Source organism: Hypanus sabinus, unplaced genomic scaffold (genome assembly GCF_030144855.1).
Source record: "Hypanus sabinus isolate sHypSab1 unplaced genomic scaffold, sHypSab1.hap1 scaffold_353, whole genome shotgun sequence".
Taxonomy (NCBI): domain Eukaryota; kingdom Metazoa; phylum Chordata; class Chondrichthyes; order Myliobatiformes; family Dasyatidae; genus Hypanus; species Hypanus sabinus.
This window is the reverse complement of record NW_026781254.1, coordinates 66,519-86,743: the sequence shown is the minus strand read 5'-3', so window position 1 is coordinate 86,743 and position 20,225 is coordinate 66,519. Positions and strand designations below refer to the sequence as shown.

At 46.2% G+C, this 20,225-nt stretch overlaps 1 protein-coding gene across 5 annotated transcripts in view; it reads right to left on the bottom strand.

The window, feature by feature from the left end:
* Nucleotides 1-13,542, bottom strand: part of LOC132388577 (NACHT, LRR and PYD domains-containing protein 3-like) — an 84,549-nt gene extending 71,007 nt beyond the window's left edge. For 3 of the 5 annotated variants that reach the window (XR_009510277.1, XR_009510278.1, XM_059960953.1), the window contains exon 1: nt 13,405-13,542. The gene's annotated coding sequence lies outside the window, so the exon portion shown is untranslated. Of the gene's footprint in view, nt 1-7,884; nt 7,975-13,404 lie in introns of all 5 variants that reach the window. The other 2 variants (XM_059960954.1, XM_059960955.1) reach the window with 1 other exon arrangement.
* Between the last annotated feature and the right edge of the window lie 6,683 nt (nt 13,543-20,225).

Genomic DNA, 20,225 nt, shown 5'->3' with positions numbered 1-20,225 from the left:
ATTAAAGCAAACACGTTCGACTATATATTTCCACTAACTGGAAAAAAGAAACTGGGAGAGATGTTTGCATTTCCATCCGGACAATTATTGTCACAAGTACCCTCCTCGCCACGATTTCATTCCACACCCCGCCGGAAATACTTGTTGAATTTATTTCTCTTAAAAGTCATTTATTCCAAATGGCCAGAAGTTTTACCGAGGGAGAGAGTGACGCACTCACTGAAAATCGTTACATACGTTAAAATGGTTGACACGGAGGGAATGACGCACTGATTGAAATGAGCATGGGGGAGGGGGAAGTTGTTTGCCGATTAAAAATGGGAGCCTCACTCCCCTCTGTCCCCTGACCTAACCCTCACTATCCTCATCCCTCTACCCCATCTACCCTATCTATACCCCTCATGATTTTGTGAATCGCCATCAAATCTGCCCCAAATCTTCCGCGTTCCAAGGAACAAAGTCGTAACCTATTTAATCTTCCCTTATAACTCAGGTCCTCCAATTGCAGCAACATCCTTGTAAATTTTCCTTGTACTCTGTCAACCTTATTTACATCTTTCCTGTGGGTAGGTGACGTAAACTGCAAACATACTCCAAATTAGGCCTCATAACTGTCTTATACCATGCAGTCTCCTGTACTGAATACTTTAATTTATGAAGGCGAATGTGCCAAAGATTTCTTTACTACCTTATCTAGTTGTGCTGCCACTATCAATGAATTGTGGATCCGTATTCCCGGATGCCTTTGTCCTACCGCACCCCTCAGTGCCGAACCCTTCATTGTGTAAGACCCATCCTGGTTCATCCTACTGAAGTGTAACAGCTCGCAAGCCTGCATTAAACTCCTTCTGCCATTGTCAGACATTTTTACACCTGATGCAGGTCCCGCTGCAAGCTCAGATAGAATTCCTCGCTGTCAAATACTCCCCAAACCTTGGTGTCATCTGCAAATTTGCTGATCCGGATTATCTAATTATCATCGAGATCATTGATAAAGTTGACAAACAACAACGGATATCAGTACCGATCCCTCTGGAAATTCACAAGTCACGGGTCTCCAGTCAGAGAGACAACCATCTGCTACCACTCTCTGCCTTCCCCCTCTATGCTAATGTCTACTCCCATTTACTAACCCAACTTGAATGCCAAGAGAATGAAATTTATTGGTCAAAACCCAATGCAGGACCTTGCCAAATGCCTTGCTAAAGTCCATGTAGACAATATCTAGAGCCTTGCCTTCATCAACTTTCCTGGTAACATCCCTTGTAACCTCTTCGAAAAACTCAGTAGATTGTCGGGAACACACAAAGTCATATAGGATGTCCCTAATCAGTCCTGTTTATTTAAATACTCCTATATCCGGTCCTTCCAATGTCTTCACACGACTGATGTCAACTGCACCATCCTATAATTTCCTGTTTTAATTTTGGAGCCTTTTATAAACAGTGGATCAAAATTAGCTATCCTCCAATCCCTTGGTAGCTCTCCTGTCTTTGAGCATGACTTAAACATAATGGTTACATCCTTGCAATTTCTGCATCCGCCTACATCGGGATCCAACGATTGAACTTCGCAGTCACTGGGGATTTATACACTCGAAGTTGCCCAATTTGCCCAAAACACTTACTCATCTGTAATTTGTATAACATCCGTGGCCTCACTTCTCCTTTGCCTCACCTATATAGATTCAATTTCCAATTGAACACAGGAGCAAAGATCCACTTCAGAACTCCTCCATCTGTTTTGGCTCCATGCGTACATTGCCATTCTGATAATCCAGATGATCAATTGTGTCTCCTGAAATCCTTTTGCTCTTAAAACATCTGTATGATCCCTCACCTTGTCTGTTAGGACAACCTTATGCCACCCGATAGCCTTCCTGGTTTCTTTCCTCAATCTTATCTTGCATTTCCTCGACTCCATAAGTACCTCAATTTTTTCCTACCTGCCTACACCTGTTATGCATCAATTTTTTTTTTCTATAGCAGGGCCTCAATACCACGGAGCAGAGCGATTGTTCTCCATACTTCGTTTGAATCTGATGGCATTGTGATCACCAGATGCAAACAGTTTCCCTACACAGACTTCTATTACCTCTGTCCTGTCTCAGTCCCCAATGGGAGATCAAGTAGGACACTTGAGTCTTTGGGACTTCAATGTACTGATTAATGAAACTTCTGTGAGACATTTGTCAACTACATGAGTACATCTGCAGTATGAGAGTTCGAGTCTGTATGTGGAAGGTTAAAATCAAATTATAACAAATTATGTTTTTTGCAATATTCTCTGACGTCTACTAATTTGTTCCTCTAAATCCCATAGACTCTTGGGTGGTCTATAAGGCAGACCCATTAACATGTTTAAACAAATTTTATTTCTCCGATCTACCTATAAAGCCTCACTAGATGAGTTCTCCCATCTGCCTTTACTGCACACTGCCATGACCGTTTCCCCGAGTAGTGAAACCACCCCTACCCCTTTAATCCCTAATGCTCTGTCCTGTCCAAAACAACAGAACCCCAGAATATTGAGCTGCCAGTTCGCTGCAAGCCAGTCTCAATAATGTTGACAATATCATAATGCCATCTGTTGATCCATGACTGCTCATCTGCCTTTCCTTCAATACAATACATCGTGGGAATTTTCTATGTATTTCTATCGATTTACAGAGAGTGAGGAAGTGGTGGGTGCTGTTGTCACACAGATTTACAAGGGATTTCAGACACCCCAGAAAAACAGGAGTTGTATTCTGTGAATGCTTCAGAGATGGGGTCATTTTTGCTGCAGTTGGAAGTTTCCACATCCCTTAGAAGGCTAACAATGATACCAGTGCCCAAGAAGAGCAGTGTGAGTTGCATTAATGACTATCGTCCATAGCAATAACAGTTACTGTGATGAATTGCTCTGAGAGGTTTGCGATGGCTAGAATTAGCTCTTCTCTCAGCAAGGACCTGGGCCCATTGTAATTTCCCTGTATCCACAATAGGTCACAATGCAATCTCATCGGCTCCTCATGCGGCTTTGGATTACCTTGACAATACGAATATTTACATCAGAATGCAGTTTCTCAACCAGAGCTCAGCGTGTAAAGCATACTGTTATTCCTACAGTTCTGATAAAAAGGCTCGAACGGCTGGGCCTTTCTACCTCCCTCTGCAACCGGATCCTCAATTTCCTCAACAGAAAACCACAATTTGTACGGTTTGGATATAACGCCTGCACATCGCCATCGATACCGGTGCACCTCAAGGATATGTGCTTTGCCCTCTGCCCTATTCTGTCTGCACCCATGGCTTTGCAGCTTGGCACAGCTCAAATGCCAGTGACAAATTTGCTATTGATGGCAGATTTTCTGATGGCGAGGAGAAGGCAAACAGGAGCGAGATACATCACCGGGATGAGTGGTGTTGCAGCAACAAACTTGCACTCAACATCGGTCAGATCAATGTTCTAATTGTGGACTTCTGAGTGGGTAAGACAAGGGCACAGACACACACCAATCGTCATTGATCGGTCAGCAGTGGAATGAGTGAGCAACTTCATGTCCCTGTGTGTCAGCATCTCTGAGGATCTATCCAGGACCCAGCATACCGATGCAGTTACAAAGAATGCACGGCAGCCATTATATTTCATTAGAAGTTTGACGAGATTTGAGATGTGACCAAAGACTCACAGATTGCTACAGTTGTACCGTAAAAACTGTTTTAACTGGCTGCACGTCGCTTGATATGGCAGGATGGGGGAAGTGGTGAAGCTACTGCACAGGATCGAAATACTCTCAGCAATGTTGTCAATTCAGTCAGCTCCATCATGGGCAGTAGCCTCCGTAGCATCCAGGACATCGTCTTGGAGCGATGCCTCAAAACGGCGGCATCAGTCATTCGGGATCTGATTCACCAAGGAAATGCCCTCTTCTCGTTGGTATCACCAGGAAGGTGGTACAGGAGATTGAGGACACACACTCAATAAGTCTGGAACCACTTCCTTCCCTCTGCCTTCTGATTTCTCAATTGACATGGAACCCACGAACCTACTTCACTGAATTCATTGTTGCAATAATTATTTAACTTTCAGTAACAGATACATTGTAATACAGTTTTTTCTCTACTATAATATATTGCATTGTACTGCTGCCACAAAGCCAACAACGTTCACGGTGTATGCCTGTGATATGACACATCCTCCTGATGACTCTACGGGGATTAATCCCGATTGGGCCTATCAGGCTGAAGATCCACTTCCCGTGTACTTCTCTATTTCCCAATAACAAACTGTGCAGACAGACGGACAAAGATCACATCCTCTTCCCTGGGACTCAATCACAGCCGTCGTGGGGCAGTAATGCCGCTGCTCCACTTGTCAGTGATGGGAAACCATCTTTCTCATTTCACTTTCCAGAGAGCCAGACTCTGAGCATTGCCGGTTTGGGGCTGTGTTCACAGGGATACTCGAGGCTTTTTGAAACAGACTCGCTCCACTGCCCTGAGAGGACACTTGCAGTGTGGACGGTCCTGCAGCAGCCCCGGGGTCATCAGCTCCTGGACTCAGACGCTGGGCCTTGGGCAACAGCATCGCTCTGCAAAGTCTCCCCCATAACTTTCATGGTTAGTTTCTCCCCAGAGCAGTGAAAGTAAGCTGTGCAAGAATGTTGTTGGTCAGTTATCAAACTGGAACAATGTGACACTTACTGCTCTGGGAGAGAGAACAGTTAATTCACTGAATTAAAACTATATAGTTCAGTACAATGTAGCAAGACATTTGGCAGAGTCCCACCTGACATTAGTCAAGAAGGTTTGGCATTCAGAATGAGGTGGTAAATTGATTTGGACATTGGTTTTGTGGCAGAAGCCAGTAAGTGGTGGAAGATGGTTTGACTCTCTGACTGGAGACCAGTGACTCGTGGGGTGCAGTGGGGGTCGGTGCTAGGTTCATTGTTGCTTATCATCTCGCTCAACGTTCTGGATGATTTAATTACTTCAATAGTTGTTTTTTGTTCAACAGTAGGTTATTTGCCGTGGTCCGTACTTGTTAACTTAGTTTACAGTAACTCTGTAGTCGGAGCTTTTCTTGTGCACAGACCAGGCAGAAATTGGCCACTCAGCCCATCGAGCCTGCTGCCCCACACAGTGAAATAATGGTGGTCGCTTTGCAATGCTGCCTGTCGCTTTCTGTAACTGGTCACCACCCCACCCACAATGTTTGTTATGTATCGAGACCTTGAACAGAATCAACGTCTTTTCTTTTAAAGGACGTTGAGGAAATCAGCTCGAAACACCAACAATAAACACAGTCATGAGAAAAACGACATGCATTCATCTGAAGTCACAAGTTTTGGAAACAGAAGGTGTGTTGACTAAACATCTTTTTGCACACTTGCTTTGGAATCGTAACCCCTGATGCAGGAACTGTTTTTAACCTTGACATGAACTGTGGAGAATCTCAACCGTGCAGACAGGATAATGCAAGAACACAAATACCACGACCGCCAGAAGAGACAAAATAGAGCGAATAACTTCCTCCAATACACACAAAATGCCGGAAGAGCTCAGCAGGCCAGGCAGCATCTGGGAAAGGAGTCTTGCCGAAGGGTTTCGGCCCAAAACATCATCTGTTCACTCTCTTCCTAGATGCAGTCTGGCCTGCTGAGTTACTCCAACATTTTGTGTGTGTTGTTCTAGCATCTGCAAATGTTCTCTTGTTTGCAAGCAACTTCTTGGTCACTGATCCAAAACACGGGTAACGTGTCAACTGGAAGTAAAGATCAGAAATAAAGAACAGAAGCTGAATTCACCTTAATTCACTAAGAATGTTCAGTCTCCCTGTGGGTATATTTTCAAGTTGTTTCCTTCTAACTTTACACCAGACTATCAGAGGAGGGTCATTTAGTAACTACGGGAGAGGGGCCGGTGTTGCTGCTCTGTGAGACTCACAGTGCAATTTTCTGTGTGCAAGCTGCTGCCTGTGCGCAGGGCAAATTCTGACACGCAGGCATTCCTCGGAGCAGGGAGCGGCTTCTCTGCTGAAAACGAACAAACTTCTTCAACATTTCATGCTCACCTTCAACTGTGAACAAAGCTAATTTAACACCGAATTTAAATATTACTGTAACAGGAAAAAACATTAAAACACCGATGATTTGGAAAAGAAAGTTCACCAGTGTCTGCAATCTGAATGTCTACTTATTACAATTGCTATTAGACGTTGAGAGTTTCCAGTAGTTTATTTTACTTCAAACACCGATATCTGTAGTTTTAAAATATATATATTTGTGATTTAATTAATTGAATCGATCTGTGGCATAGTCCACGACAATGTTCCGAATGCCAATATCTTACAGTAGCTCTGTATTCTCAATAGTTTTTCCTGCGTATGTGAGTTGAGTGTGTGTCAGGGAGAGAGACTCTTTCGCTGCCCCGTGGGGACATTTCACATGTCACTGCAGAAAGGTTTTTCTACAGCGCCTCAGTAGAAACCAACTGGAGAATGTTTGTAGTTGAAGGTAATTGTTTCTTTTAATCCATTTGGTCAATAATTAATTTGTTAATTTGAAGATTCAGAGCTCCCTTCTCCCACTGAATTACCTCCCGAGCCCGACAAAAGCCAAACCCGATTGTAAACGCTCCCTGGTTCTGAAGAATCGGAGACAACACTTACTGTGATGTTGAAACCGGACGGAGTTCAGTGAGGTGCCGGGTGAACGGTGTGCTCACCATACATAGAGATGTCAGTCTGAGCCGCTACACCCGAGGTTATTCGGTTATATAGTGTCTGTCGCTCATTACAAAACACTCGCTTTCCTTCCCGCACTTTCCTCCCACTTGCCCCCTCCCCGCTCCGCTCTTCTCCCACCCCCCCGTCCACTTTTCCTCCCACCCTCCTTCCCCAAGCTCTCTCCTTCCCCCTCCTGCGCTCTGCTCATCCCATGCTCAACTACCATTCCTCTTTCCCCACACCCTTCCCCGCTCTCTCATGCCTTCATCCCTCTCCATCTCGCCTTCTTTTTCCTGCCCAGCTGCCGCCTGTCAATCCCTGTCTAACAATGTAGACTGTCATCTAAACGGGAGAATGTTCAAACATCAGAGTGCAGAGGGAATCAGGTGTACTCGGGTCTGACTCCTGGAAGGTTAATCCATAGGTTGAGTCTGTGATAAAGAAGGCAAGTGCAATGTTGTCATTTATTGCAAGGGGAATAGAATATAAAAGCAAGGAGAAAATTCTGAGTCTTTATGAGACATTAATCAGGACATATTTCAAGTGTCATTAACAGTTTTGGGCCCAATATCTCAGGAAGCATGTGTTGTCGTTGTTGAATGACCGCAGGAGGCTCATGAGGATGATTCCAGCAATGAAGGGGTTCACATATGAGGAGCATGATGCAGCTTTGGGTCTGTACTCACTGGAATTTAGAAAAATGCTGGGGAATCTCATTGACACCTACTGACTGTTAAAAGGACTGGCTGGGGTGAATGTGGAGAGGATGCTCCTGTGGTGAAGGTATCCAAATCTAGGGGTTGCAGCCTTAAAATTGAGGGGCGACCGTTTAGAAAAGATTGTAGAAGGATTTGTTTTAGCCAGAGAGTAGTGAATCTGTCACAGACTGTAGTGGAGGACAATCCGTGGGTGTTTAAGGCAAAAGTTGATTGTCGCTTGATCATTCAGAACATCAAAGGATATGGTGAGAATGGTATAGGGTTGAGTGGGATCGGGGATCAGCCATGATGGAATGGTGGAGCTGAATCGACAGGCTGAATTCTGCTCCTGTGTCTCATGGTCCGGTGACTGTCACAAACTGATTTTTTTAAGGAATCATGAAAAGAATGTTTTAGAAACAAATATAGACAATGTGAGTCTGAAGGAAGAAATTATAAAATTCCAGAAACTCACAGCAAGCAGAGCATCAACTGTAATTGGTAGCGAGGTTTCTGAATCATCGGTAGTGTTCTTTATATCAGCTTTCACATTCATTGACCCTCCCTGCAGCAGAAATAGTTAAGCAGACTAATAATGTGAATGTTTCAAACCCAAATGAGAATGAAACTTCAAAGCAGTTGGATATGGTTTTAGCAGAATGGCCTAAAGTGCTGCTTTAAGAAGAGCTGCCTACAGTTCTGTGGAATGTGCAGGGCCAAACAGCTGCTTACACCAGACCCTGAGCTTTGAATCTCCCAGAAAAACAACCCGCACCTTTTCCCAGTACTCTTTCAACCTTATTTATTTCTCTTATAGATAGATGACCAAAACTGCAGTCAATACTCCAAATTCAAACTCAGCAATGTCTTATTCCTTTTACTCCACCGCACTCTTTAGTGCGCTATCGTTTACTGTGTAAGACCTACATAGTGCAACACTTTGCACTTGCTTACATTAAATTCCATCTGCAATTTTCAGCTCAGTATTTGCAGCTGCGCCAGATCCCACTGTAACCTGCCTCTCTGCCGACTACACCCCTGATATTGCTGTCATATGCAAATGTGCTTATCAAGTTAAACACATTATCATAGATAACAAACAGCAACGGCCCAACTACCATTTCTGTGGCTCTCAGCCGGTCATAAACCCCCAATCAGGGAGACAATCATCTACTATCATTGTCAGCCTTCACCCAAAGCTCCACTGTCTATGCCAATTTACTTCCTTACGTTGAACGTGGAGCAAATAAATTTTCTGCACCAAACTCCCTTTCTGTCCATTTCTCTCTAATCATATTCCCTCCCGCTGTCTCCCCATTGTGTCCCATCATCTACCCCCCTTCTACCTACTCCTCTGCCTCACTTTCATCTTAGTTGCTCCCTGTCCACCTCATAGACCTGTTATGAGTGATGAATAGACCTGATGGACAATGGGGTAAAGTTAACCATTCCCCTCCTGAGAAACACAAACTATTACTATTGCTATGCTGACCATGAGAAAGAGAGATGGAAAAACAAGCAGGAACATCAGCGACAGATCAGAGAGAGGGGGAAATTGCTGATTAACCATATTGTGACTCCTTTTTGAATTATTTACTGTTTCACTGCAAGGACAATATTTGCTCATAAACATTCCTCAGTGGATTGAAGGAGTGGCCTGATTTGATGGACACAGTCATTCAGGAGTGATGGATAGCTGAGTCCCCATGAGTAGGAATAAAAGATAGGTCTGGAGAGACACCCTCCAGACACGCCAGTGGACTCTGACTGAGTGTTGGAACCCACAAGAAAGGTGGGGGCTTCGGAGACCGAACCAGGAGGTCGGTCAGTAAGGCTATCAGTGTAAAAGCAGGGCCGGTGGGGACTTGTGTGTGTGTCCACTCATGCCAGAGTGACGAGTCCACCACAGAAGAATGGAGAGGTCATAACTGAATGACCACACCGATATGACGGATTAAGAAAGCAAAGAAAGGTTTGCCTGACTGTAGCTGTTACATCTCGCTCGCTCTCTCTCTCTCTCTCCAACCATTACAATACAGCAACTATAACTACATCAGCACTCATGAACTGAACTGAACTTTATCCTTTTCTATGACAATTTATTTACCCCTAGACATCAATAGAGCTTGTTTATTATTGATTATTATTATTATTCCTACACTTTTAGGTTTATTACTGCTAACTGGTTTTATATGTATATTTGCATTATTGATATGGTTTTGCTTATTTTTATTAATAAACACCTTCAGTATAGTACCACCAGATTCCAATGAATTCTTCTTTCTCTGCGAGTTAGACACCCAGTTACGGGGTACATAACAGACCCTCGCCCTAACTTTTTCCCCTCTCCCTGCTCAACCTCTCTCTCTCTGCCCCTCACCTTTACCCGTACATCAACAATATTTTAAGGGTTATTGGCAATTTTGGTAAAGACGCATTTTTCATACACTGTGTCGTGTCTTTGTATTAAGGAATGTCACAGTTGGGAATGGCATGCATCTTTTTTTTAGTATCATAAAAAAAGTTTTAAAACAATTGCAGATAATGAGAGTTTGAAGTAAAAATAATTAAATTCTGCAAACTCACAGCAAACAGGACAGCAACTGTAACTGGTAATGTAGCTCGTTCAAGCCCGTTGGCAGTGTCGTTTATGACATGTTACAGGTTCCTTGCAAACTATTAACAGTTTAGCACATTTGCATATGCAGAAATAGTTAAACAGAACACTGAAGTGACTTTGTTTATGTGATAGAGAGTGAAATGTCAAACCAGTTTGAATTGGTTTCAGCAGAAAGGCTGCTCCCTGTTCTGAGGAATATACAGGCAGCTGTTTAAACACAAACCCTGAGCTCAGAGTCTCACACAAAAGCAACCTGCACCTTCCAAATCAATCAATGATATTGCCTCTTCGCTCTTCCTTTCCAGTTCCCCTGAAGGGTCTCGGCCCAAAACGTTCCCATTGTATTCAGTTCCATACATACTGCCCAGACCTGCTGAGTTACTCCAGCATTTTGTCTTTCCCTGGTTACGAAATATCCATGACAGGGAGCAGTTTAAAACCATGTCAAAACACATCCAGGCTGTTGAGTATTCTTGGGGAATTAAGGTGTGAATTATTCAAGTCTGATATTAATTTTGGATCTTTACTCAATCAAACTTCTGTCTGTGATCAAGGAGTCATGGTTAGAGAGTCATATCGAAACAGAACACAGTACAGGTGCATTGTCTGAGCCATTTAAACCACCTGTTCCCACCCACCTGCACAGTAGCCATATTCCCCCATCCATATTTTCAAAGGTGAAATCGTGCTCGCATGTACCACTCCTGTTGGCAGCTCGTTCCACATTCTCTCGACCCTCTGATTGAAGACTTATCCACTCATGTCCCACTAAAACTTCTCATCTGTCACCCATGATGCATGATCTCTGGTTGTCGTTCCACCTGACTTCAGTGGAAAAGGCCTGCTTGCATTTACCAATCTTTACCCATCTTCATGTTGCACTGCTCTATCAAATCTCCTCTCAATTTTTAGCATTTCAAGGATTGAAGTCCAAAACTATTCAACCTTTCCTTATCACCCAGGTCCTCTGGAAACATCCTTGAAGTTTTTCCCAGTACACTTTCAAACTTACACCTCTCCTGTAGGTAGGTGACCAAAACTACACACAATACTCTAAATTTGGACTCACCGATGTCATATACAACTTCAAAATAACATCCCATCTCCTGCAGTCAAAAATTTAATTGATGAAGGTCACAATGCCAAAAGCATTTATTAACCACCCTATCTACCTGTGGTGCTGCTTTCAATGAATTATGGACCTCTATTCCCAGATCCTTTTGTTCTGCTGTTTTACTGTGCAAGACCTACCATAGCACAACACTTTGCACTTGCCTGCATTAAATTCCATCTGCTATTTTCAGCTCAGTATTTCCAGCTGTTCCAGATCCCTGTAACCTATGATAGATAATTTCCCTCACTGTCAACTACACCCCTAATCTTGGTGTCACATGTAAATGTGCTTATCAAGTTAAAAACATTACCATCCCAATCATTGATATAAATGACAAACAGCAACGGACCCAACGATTAATGGAGACAATCATCAACCATCATAGTCCACCTTCTCCCAAAATGCCATTGTCTACTCCAATTTACTTCCTTACATTGAACGTGATGCAAATGAATTTCCCTGACCAACCTCCCACGCAGGATTGCTAAATGCTTGCAAAAGACCATGTAAACAACATTCGCTTCATTGCCTTTATCTACTTTCCTGGTAATATTCCCAATAACCTCATCAAAAAAAAATTGTGTGTGTTGCCAGGAGTAAACAAAGTCATGCTGACTGTTCCAAGTCAGTCTTGTCTTTTCAAACACTTATATATGCAGTGCTTCGAATACTGATGTCAGAAGCACTGGTCTATAGTTTGCTGGGGGGTTTTTTAAGCCTTTCTTCAACAGCAGGTCTGTATAACCCATGGAGAGCGGGATTTTACATCATATCCCAGGTACAATCTCAACAAAACGCGAGTAATTGTTAATGTCATTTCACTCTTACACCCAATAACTCTTACAATAAATACAATGTACCTTTCACCTCCCTCTCTACCCACTGCACTTAAACTCTCCATTTTAACACACTCAGGATTGCAGTTTCTCCTGCAGAAGTGGGTGATCTCACATTTCCCACACTGGACTCCAGTGACCTGTTGTTCCCACTCATCCCTTTTGCCTCCATTACCCCAAAACCTCTCAACAAGAGACCCAGAACATAGAACAGTACAGCACAGTGCTCAGTCTAATCAATTAAGGAATATATATCGTTTCAACAACGAACGAGGAGATAAACCACCATACATGGGGGGGGGGGCGGCTGTGAGTATTCGCAGGGTGATTACTACGTCAGAGCGGAGGGTCTCCCCAGGGAGCAAATTCCAGCGACCGACCCAGCAGACTCGGTGAGGAACAACATACACGCCCCTCATATCTCCATTAACCTATCCCCTTTCACCTCAAATGAATGGCCTCTTATCTTAGACATTTCAACCCCCAGGAAAAATATATCGTCTGTCCACTCTATCTATTCCTCTCGTAATCTGATAAACGTCCATCCAGTCTCACCTCAGCCTGCGCCGCTCTGGAGAAAACAACACAAGTTTGTCCAACCTCTCGTTATAGCTCATGCCCTGTAATCCAGGCAGTGTCCTGGTAAACCTCTTCTGCGCCCTCTCCAAAGCCCCGACATCCTTCCGAGAATGGGGGCGACCAGAACTGAAGAAACACTCCAGATTTGGTCTAACTAGTTTTATAAAGCTACAGCACAACTTCCCGACTTTTGAACTCAATGCTTCAACTAATAAAGACAACCATGTCATTTGCCTTCTTAACCACCCGATCAATCTGTGCAGTCTCTCTCAGGGAGCGATGAACTTGGAGTCTAAGATCCCTCTGATCATCGACACTGTTCAGTGTTTTGCATTTAACAGTGTACTGTCTCATACATTCGACCTACCGAGCTGCCAAGATGATCATCACTAATCAAATCTCACTGAGATTTCTCAGGTCCTGTTGAATTTATTGCCAAGTGCACAAGTGCGGGAAGGTACAGGTACAGAGAAACACTGACTTGTGGCAGCATCACAGGCAAATACATTCAGATAACACACGGAACACAAATTGTACAATTTTCTGTCAGTAACAAGATAGAAACATGTTTTACTTCATCCTGCTAATAGGACCAGAACAACAGGGGCTGAGCGGCGGCTCATCTCAGACGGTTCGGTGAGAAGGTCTCACAACCCGGACCGACCCCGGCAGATTCTGAGAAGGAAGCGAGGCGAGGCCGCCAGTTCGGGAAAGTTTATCCCCTCCCCCTTCAGGTTTCACCGATCACCTTGTGTTTCTCTCTCCCTCCCCACCCCCACCTTTTATTCTCCAGTTCTCTTGTTTGAATTCGGGACCTCCCCGCTCCGGACCTGTTTCAGTACTCACCGAAAGGAAACTGTTGTCGTCGCCCCGCAGAGAATAATCCGTCCCTGGCTCCCTGCCCCAGGGGGCGAGGGTGGGAACCCCCTCCCGATCCCAATCCCACGGCCGACCCGCTTCAACAAAGAACGAAAAACACTATCCTTCCCGGACTGAGCATGCGCGATGTCGCCGGCGCGTCACCAGGTAAGTGGGCGGGGCCTCTGAACCTGCCTGTCCAGGTAGACCCATTGTCTCAGATTGCTCCTGCCCCACCGAACTCATTTCTGCATACCTTGACGCTGTCTTATCCCCCCCCCTCCCTTGTACAATCCCTTCCCACCTATGTTCGTGACACTTCTCACGCTTTGAATTTTTTCAATGAAAACATTTTCGCTCCCACCGATTTATTTTCACCATGGACGTTCAGCCCTCATATACCTCCATCCCCCACCTGGACGGTCTCAAAGTCCTCCGCTTCTTTTTGGATTCCATACCTAACCAATTCCCCTCTACCACCACTCTCCTCTGCCCAGCGGAATTAGTTCTTACTCTCAATCATTTATCCTTTGGCTCCTCGCACTTCTTCCGAACCAAGGGTGTAGCCATGGGCACCCGCACGGGTCCCAGTTATGCCTGCCTTTTTGTTGGTTATGTGGAACAGCCCATGTTCCAAGCCTATACGAGTATCCATCTCCCTCTTTTCCTTCGCTTCATCGACGACTGCATTGGCTCTGCCTCCTGTACGCATGCTGAGCTCGTTGACTTCATTAACTTTGCCTCCAACTTTCACCCTGCCCTCAAATTTACCTGGTCCATTTTCGAAACCTCCCTCCCCTTTTTTAATCTTTCATTCTCCATCTGTGGAGACGGCCTATCTACTGATGTCTACTATAAGCCTACAGACTCTCACAGCTACCTGGACTATTCCTCTTCCCACCCTGTCTCTAGCAAAAATGCAATCCCTTTATCGCAATTCCTCCGTCTCCGTCGCATCTGCTCTCAGGATGAGGCTTTTCATTCCAGGACGAAGGAGATGTCTTCCTTTTTTAAACAAAGGGGCTTCCCTTCCTCCACTATTAACTCTGCTTTCAAACACATCTCTCCCATTTCCAACTCCCATGCCCTCACCCCATCCGCTCGCCACCCCACTCGGGATAGGGTTCCCCTTGTCCTCACCTACCACCCCACCAGCCTCCAGGTCCAACGTATAATTCTCCGTATCTTCCGCCACCTCCAACGGAATCCCACTACCAAACACATCTTTCCACCAACCCCCCCCCCTTTCTGCTTTCCACAGAGATCGCTCCCGACGCGACTCCCTTGTCCATTCATTCCCACCGATCTCCCTCCTGTTACTTATCCTTGCAAGCGGAACAACTTGGAAAGATCCAAGATGGCGGCGCGACGCAGCTTGCAGCGGCCACTCCGGAGCTGATTATCTGTTATTTGTGAAGTGGGGTGCCGTGCGCAATCATAATCGATTGAAAACGGACGTGGAAGTACGGAGAAACACCGGGAAATCCCAGGAAGTTCTTCTTCGTTGTTGCTGTTGCTGTGAGGTCCAACACTCTGTTGGGAAGAACAGGCCCCCAGTCCTCGGGGTCGCATTGACGGGGCCGTCTTGATACACTCGGCAGAGGATGGTGCTCGGAGAAGCTGTGCCGGAGGGGATGGTCTTTGGCTCGGAGGTTCGACGGACTCGGCGCATTCGGTGTGTGCTGCGTCTGCAAGGCTGAGTCGGGCGGCACCGTGGAAGCCAATAGCGGGGGTATTCCCTTCTGCCGCCGGCGTGGGATGGCGAGTCTGTCGGGACCCTGGGGACTCGTGGAAACTGTGGTAATTTATTTTGAACGTACAGTCCTTTAACATCTTGGACTATTTTTACTGTGCCCATAGTCTGTTTTTTTTTTAATCAATTATGCTATTGTTTGCACTGTTGTAACTATATGTTGTAACTATGTGGTTTTGTGCAGGTCTTGTAGCTTTAGTTTTTGGTCTTGTTTTGTCTGGTGGATTTGGAGCTCCTTTCCGGGGAACGCGCTAAGATGGTAGCCTGATATTAATACGCAGCAGCCTCTCCGGACTCTGGATTGGGGATTGCCAAACGTTATGTGGATTTTCTGGTGTACTCTGTTTTGTCCTGTGCTTTTGTGATATAATTCTGGAGAACATTGTCTCATTTTTTTAACTCATTGCATTTGTGGTTTCTAAATGACAATAAACAATCTGAATCTGAAGTGTGTTACGAAGGTGAAGCAACTCTAAGGGGCCGAAGGGTACAAAGTCTCCCCCTCCTTTTGGAGAATCGCAAGATCGCTATTAATTCGGGTCTGGGACCCAGGAAATGAGAGAGAATACACAGGGTTTGGAATGTGTCCTGGCCTCAGCGAGACAAAGCCACGGATACCGGCCATTGTCTCTGGGAGACGGAATTGTGTATTGAGTGCTGTACTATTCATTGAAGCCCTCAGGGAATGACCAGAGTGGTCTAGTTGAGGGATTGCATCATCCCAACCTGATTGACATCTGAGACCCCGTGAGTGAGGATAAAAGAGGGTCTGGGGAACAACCCCTTTAGACGCAGCAGGAGAAACGCTAGGAATCCCGTGACAGCCTTTAATAGCGACAGCCGGTGGGGGGTTCGTGTGTGTCCTTTCCCTTGCCTGGGATTGGCGACCTCACCACGGAAGAACGGCTTAGCTAAAGGAGAAGCCACAAATGAACGGCCACCCCCCAACGAGACTCCCGACGGATCGAAATCATAAAGGTTGGAAAACTCGTAGCGGTAACTATTCCATTCTATTCTTATTTCTCTCTCTCTCCAACCAAGTGCAACACAGCGACAACCAAAAGACGGCAGCTTGTGGAACTTCAGTGAACTGTATATTTCCATTGGACAATTCGTTATCCCCGGGACAACGATAGAGCTTATTTCTTATTGATTATTAATATACCCGCACTTTTAGATTTAGTATTGACGACGTATATTATCTGTATATTTGCATTGATATTATTTTTGTGTATTTTTACTAATAAATACTGTTAAAATAGTATCATCAGACTTCAACAGACATCTCTATCTTTGCTGGTAAGTGACCCAGTTACGGGGTTCGTAACAAGTGCTACACCTGCCCTTACACTTCCTCCCTCACCACCACTCAGGGCCCCAGACAGTCCTTCCAGGTGAGGCGACACTTCACCTGTGAGTCGGCCGGTGTGGTGTACTGCGTCCGGTGCTCCCGGTGTGGCCTTTTATATATTGGTGAGACCTGACGCAGACTGGGAGACCGTTTCACTGAACACCAACGCTCGGTCCGCCAGAAAAACCAGTATCTCCCAGTGGCCACACATTTTAATTCCACGTCCCATTCCCATTCTGATATGTCTATCCACGGCCTCCTCTACTGTCAAGATGAAGCCACACTCAGGTTGGGGGAACAACACTTTATATACCGGCTGGGTAGCCTCCAACCTGATGGCATGAACATTGACTTCCCTAACTTCCATTAATGCCCCTCCTCCCCTTCTTACCCCATCCCTGACATATTTAGTTGTTTGTTTTTTCTTCTCTCTGCCCGTCACTCTGCCTGTTCTCCATCTCCCTCTGGTGCTCCCCTCCCTCTTTCTTTCTCCCGAGGCCCCCCGTCCCACGATCCTTTCCCATCTCCAGCTCTGTATCCCTTTCGCCGATCACCTTTCCAGCTCTCAGCTTCATCCCACCCCCTCCGGTCTTCTCCCATCATTTCACATTTCCCTCTCCCCCCACTACTCTCAAATCTCTTTCTCTCAGTCAGTCCTGACGAAAGGTCTCGGCCCGAACCGTCGACAGAGCTTCTCCCTGTAGATGCTGCCTGGACTGCTGTGTTCCACCAGTGTTGTGTGTGTGTTTTGTCTGGAGAAGGGAAGATCTGATTGGGGAAAGAGGGAAAAAGCTGGAGAACAACACACACAAAATGCTGGTGGACATCCTGACGAAGGGTCTCGGCCCGAAACGTCGGCAGAGCTTCTCCCTGTAGATGCTGCCTGGCCTGCTGTGTTCCGCCGGCATTTTGTGTGCTGCGGATCCGCGGTAAAACGGGATCACGTGACGGGTGGAGGGTCTCCCACGTGACCCGGTGACTCCACTCCTCGCCCCTCACACGCTGCCCGACCTCCCCACCGCATTTCCCACATTATTCCCTATTTACACCGGGTACAGGTTTCACATTTTCCCTCCGTATATTCCCGTCCCATCCCTCCACCTCCCTGGGTTAGGGGCTACGGGTTCGAATCCCATTCCGATCCGACTAACATTTTAGATCCAAACCAGAATTGTGCAGGTTTCATGTAAATCAGTCGATGTTTATAAACACTAATTTGTATTCACATTCCTCCGGCCTCACTGGACAGGAACACTGAAACATCAAGTGAGAAACAGCAGTAGGTGGCCATTTAGCCCCTCTAACTATCAACAAGATGGCGGCTGCTCTCCCATCTCAGACACATGTTTCTGTCCGATCCTAATTTCCTCAATCCCTTCGGTCTCCACACATGAGTCAGCCTCTGTTTTACGTGGGGACGATCACCGAGTCTTCAACAACCTCTGAGGTGGGGTTTACAGACATTCACCACCCTCGGAATGGAGACATTTCCCCTCATCTCAGTCCCGGACAGACCACTCCTTTTTTCAGAGACTGTGATCCCTGGTTCAGCCGGTAATGATGTTGTGCATTTCAATGTGTCTCAATCCTCGATTCTCTAAATGAAAGGGTTATCACATTTGATCTTTATTCATATGATGAGCCCACCACTCCAGGGATCAGTCTGGTGAATCTGCATTGCACTCTTTATAACAAATACTCTCTAACTTCTTTGTTAATCTTCTGTGGAATTAATTTCCATCTTCTTCAGCCCCTTGTTGCCCCAACCACTCACCTCCCATCCCTGTCACTATTTCCTTCCCACCTCCCCCCTCACCTGGATCCACCTCTCTCTCCCCGGCTCTTGCCCCATCCCCACCCCTCACCTCTTTTCTCTGACTATTTCCCGTCCACTCTCAGTCCAGAGGGAGGGTCTCGGCCCGAAATGTTGACGGTCCATTTCCCACCACAGATGCTGCCCGACCCACTGAGTTCCTCCGGCAGTTTGTTCTTCGGTCTGTAAACCCGTGTTAGTTTGGGGAGCGGGATTTTACACCATATTCCAGGTACAATCTCAACAAAACACAAATAATTGTCACTTTGCCCGGACCATTAGCCCCGCTTGCAGGGCAACAGTCTGCCGGTGTTTGCCCCCAATGTGGTGAATCCCTCTGCTCGACGCCACCGTGGGCTCAGATATTTCCACAGATGAGCCCCTCCTGTCCCCACCGGGACAAACATCCTGTCCGCCCCGTCTCTCACCATCTTCATCCTTTCAATAAAATCCCTCCCTCCCCGGGGAACCGGCATCGAACCGACGGGCCGAGCGGTCTCCTCCTACCTCTCAGCGATACATCAGACTCCGGCCGCAGGAGACGATTCACAAACGCCCCAACTTCCCTCGGAGGGAAATGGAAATAAATCAGAAAGCGGACATTTACTTTGAGGTTTTCTCCGCTCTGAGGAGGCGGTCGGCGCTTGAGCGGGAGACGTACTCAGCGGGGTAACGCCCACTCGGCTTGTCCGCCTCCGCGATTGGTTGTAACCAGTGATTGACATGGCTTCGCACCAATAGGAATAGCGCAGCTCCTAAATCCTCTGTTGACTGCGGTGGGGGAGGGGCTGGTCACGTGATTATTAGCCCAGCCATTAAACCGATAAAGCTCGAGCACAGCAGCGCGTGGGTGACGTAAGACACCGCGCACGTGAGGGCAGATCCCGGTGTGGGGAGCCCATGTGTGACGTCAGGCGCGTGGGAACTGTGTCTGACGTCACCTGTGGGCGAGCGCTGGCATTTAAAAGCACCTTAATGGACTTTTCAGTGGGACAACAACATTAATGACGGGTTTCATCACTGAATCCAGTGTTGTGGGATGTAAAGTCCCCTGTTATGTGTCCGGCTGTGCCGTGTTGTTGGTGGAGTGGGCAGCGTGGTGTTTGTCTCGATTCGGGTCACAACACCAGAATTGCCAGCGGGGTCCACACACAGTGTATTAGTCAACAGAATACACTGTGTGTATTCTCAAGTGAGGAGTCTGTGTGGAGATGCAGCTTCCCTGGAGGTGGACCAAAAAGGACACACCAACAGGTGGAACCAGCTGCGGGAAGACATGATTTTTCAGGTCTGATGACGAGCTGAATGTACCATAACCTTCAGACTGAATCAGAAAACCATTCTGAGGGTATTTGAAACGTCAGAAGCAGAGGAGATGTGATCCTATGTCTCCATCAGACCTCAGTGAGATGGTTCCAGTTATAAAGTGCAGGGATGAAAGCACAGTGTTCGGGGTCTGATTTAATCACTGATTCTGACACAGTGAGAGGGTTAGTTTTGCTGTAAGGAAGCAACATTAATGCAAGAAGACACAGGAACTTCATCAGTTGCCAGTTGTTTAGCAGAAGTGACCAATCTCTATGCTACTTTGACAGAAACAGATATTCCCAGAGGTGAGAAAGGGGTGCAGTCTGGTTTATTTCAGTTTGGAGAGGGGTGTGGAGTTTTGAAATCAATGCCTCGCGGTGCCACCATCGTTAATTTAGCATGTCCGGAGTGGTGGATCACACAGCACGGGAACAGGCCTTTGGCCGGCCATACCTGTTCTGACCATCCACTCACTGTCCACACGGGTCCCATTCATCAGCACTTGGTTCACAGCCGACTGTATCTCGGCAGTTTCAATGCTCATCCTCTTCGTAAATGTTGTGAAGGGACCTGCCTCCACCACC